Below are 3255 nucleotides of genomic sequence, written 5' to 3' on the forward strand. Positions count from 1 at the left end.
CTTTGTTATTAAAAACCAAAAATGGAACCCGGTCGTCCAGTATAAATCAAAGGCAATGCCGTCGTTTCTGATGAAAGCCCCGCCAATCGTCTAGAAAGTCGAATTGGTCCTTGCCCAGTGCGGTCGTTCTGATGGTCCTCTTCAACAGCATAGGCGCCGGCAGCATCGGTTACTGGAGGTAGCCGAGTTACCTGAATGGGAGAAAGAGAGGCAACCACAGCATCAGATGTGGCTAAAGAGACAACACTCTCATTATGTTCTTTATTCTTAAAGCCTTTAATATATTTCTTGGAAATAAGGTTGTTGGTGAATTTATCTTCCTGTGTGAAAGATTTATTGCCTTCCATGGAAAAACCATGTCTATCGCCGCACCCTCCACTGGCCTTCTTATACCAACTTCTTTACTTCTGAAAATTACTTTAGAATCTTCCCAATTTATGCGGTGATCGAGCTTAAGACTGTGACTAACTAATACATTGTTTTCTGCATGTAACTGGTAGCTCTTTTGTGTTCCCCGATTTCTAGTGGGCAGCCCTCTACCACTTTCCCCGAAATATTTAGTCACATTCTGAACAGGGAATTTCGTAAACGCCAACTTGTTTGTGAGTCGTTGTGCTATTGTTATGTATAAGGAGTCTCTTAATAGTGTTATTATAATCAAAGACTATAATTTATTTTATCATTGTAATTTTTGTTAACAGTTTTCCTTATTCTGTTTAGGTGAGGATTAAAAAGGAGTGCAAGACAATTCGTAAACTTCTTTTTTGTCATTTACTTTAGAATGAATCTATGTAGTAAATATTCTTCTGGCCTTTTTAAAGGCAATTATTAATAAAATAGGAAAGGGTAACAAAGTTTTTTTGAAAACATCTTCAATGTGTTTTTTTAAAGTTCTCTGTCAATGAAGGCGGGGTCACATACTTTCAGGGCTCTCAAAACAAAATTGACTAAGATGTTGGTTTTGACTTCACTATTGTGCCAGGAGAAAAAAGAATGTATGTTTCTACATTGGTTTCTTTACGATAAACTGTAAATTTAAAAGGGAAAGTTACTGGGTCATGGAAGATCAATATGTATAAAAACGGCAACTTATCATCTGTTTCGTGTTTGGCTGTGAACTTGATAAACCAAGATTCCATTAATATACCGAAGGAAATCGTCAAAATTTGAAGGGTTACCTTAAAAATAATGAAAACATCATCTACGTATATCACCAAAAAATGGGTCTTAGTGAAGGTTCACAGTTCTGTAAAATTTCAACTTCAACAAATTCAAGCATAAATTGGCAAGTAATAGGAGACAAAGGAGACCCCATTGAAACACCAAACTTTTGTCTAAAGCCTTGATGTTAAAGGAAAAGACTGTGGAGGACACACAAAGTCGAACTAGATCTAAGAACTGTTCAGTGGGTATAGCAAAACTAATGTTACCTAAATCCGACTGTTCCTTGAGCTTATTAAGTACATATTCCAATGGCACATTTGTGAAAAGCGCTGTCACATCTAGGCTAATCATTTTACCCTGAATGTTTTCCCAGTTTCTTGAGACGTTCAATAAAATCTATAGAGTGAAGAAGATGAGCCTCAGAAAAAGTACCCCAACAAGGGGCTCATTGTTCTGCTAACCATTTTGCTAAAACCGATTGGGGTGAATTGCAAGTGGCAAACTATAGGACGCAGGGGACAATCACTCTTATGTATTTGTTTTCCGTAAAGCCATAAAAATAGGGGAAGACTCGGGTTTTTATTGGAAACTACTTATTATGATTTGCTTATGTTTCCTGTTCAGTCAACGTACTAGCAATTTTTTACTTACTCTCTATTGAATTTTAATTGCAGTGAAGTCAATGAGGTAGTTTCGTTAAGTTTGATATAAGTATTGTCATCACTAAGTAAAGAATTCCCTTTGGAAATGTATGTGTTATGATCCATAATAACAAGTGACCCTCCCTTGTCCGCTTTCATAATTTATGATGTCCTTGTTCTCACATAATTCTTTTAAGGCTATTTTGTGTCTTCTAGTTTAAGATTCCAATTTGTTCATGTAAATGATTATTGATTAAAACACCGCAAAAACAAAAATTAATCTGAAACTCATTGTGTCTGAAAATTAAAATGGTTTTTATATTGCTAATACCTTGTAAGAGGTCTGTGTTTACTAGTCCCTAAACAGCAATTCAAACCAAGACCGAGCAATTCTTTTTGTTCTGCTGTATAGTCATAGAAGATAAATTAACCAATTTACAATTTTCGCCAATCTACCTATCAGATTTCTTAATTTTGAGTCAAGTTTACAATTATGTGCCACATTTCTGCTTAAGGCTGCCTCACCTGCTCTCCGTTTGGCGCCCTCGAACATGACAGGATGTAGAGATCTTGAAGTTCTCTCATCTGTCTCCTCAGGTCCAAATGAGCGCACTCCACTTCCCAGGTCGCTTCTTCAATTTATCTTTAAGGAATGATCTCTGGAAGTCGGAAAATTCATGTCCGAGAAAGGAAACGTCAAAAATTCGTCTAAAGGTTTTCGGAATCACATGTCTTCTAAGCAATTTTTCAGGAATCGCAGCTGGCTCTTCTTGGGCGAAAATTGTAAATTGGTTCATTTATCTTCTATGACTATTACAGCAGAATAAAAAGAATTGCTCGGTCTTGGTTTTGTTTCTCCAATAATAATAATAATAATAAGGAAGGAGGCCTTTCTCTGAGGGCAGTAGCATTGAATACAATAGCTGTTTCAACGGCATTTAATTTATATATAATCTTCTCAATTCTTCTTATTATCTTTTTCTCGTCAGCATGTAGCTGGTGTATTAAGTTCCTAAGGACATGTTAAAAATTCTCATTTGTCTTAGGTTTAATTTATTCCTCTAACGTGTCGACAGCGCACAGGCAGTCATCTATGAGAGTTTAGAGTAAAGTGAATTAAGATACGTTTTACAAGTATTTTATAGCATGCAAGGTCGAGTACAATCGGCGTGGTCGGGTCGGTGGGCAGGGATTTTAATTGGTCGTTTGGATGGTAACGAATCTTTCCCTGAGGCGATTAGATCTGCGTGGTCTGGATGGAGTTATTAGCGTCGGTTGGTGTTGGATGGGGTAACCCACCTCTTGGGCGGCAGGCTGTGCAGTTGACATATCTTCCCTCGTTCTCTCCTGCTCTCTCTCTCTGCTTCTTCCCCTCTTTCTCTCTCTCTAACTCTCTCCTCTCCTCTCTCTCTCTCTCTCTCTCTCTCTCTCTCTCTCTCTCTCTTTCTCG

Source organism: Macrobrachium nipponense, chromosome 23 (genome assembly GCF_015104395.2).
Source record: "Macrobrachium nipponense isolate FS-2020 chromosome 23, ASM1510439v2, whole genome shotgun sequence".
Taxonomy (NCBI): Eukaryota; Metazoa; Arthropoda; class Malacostraca; order Decapoda; family Palaemonidae; genus Macrobrachium; species Macrobrachium nipponense.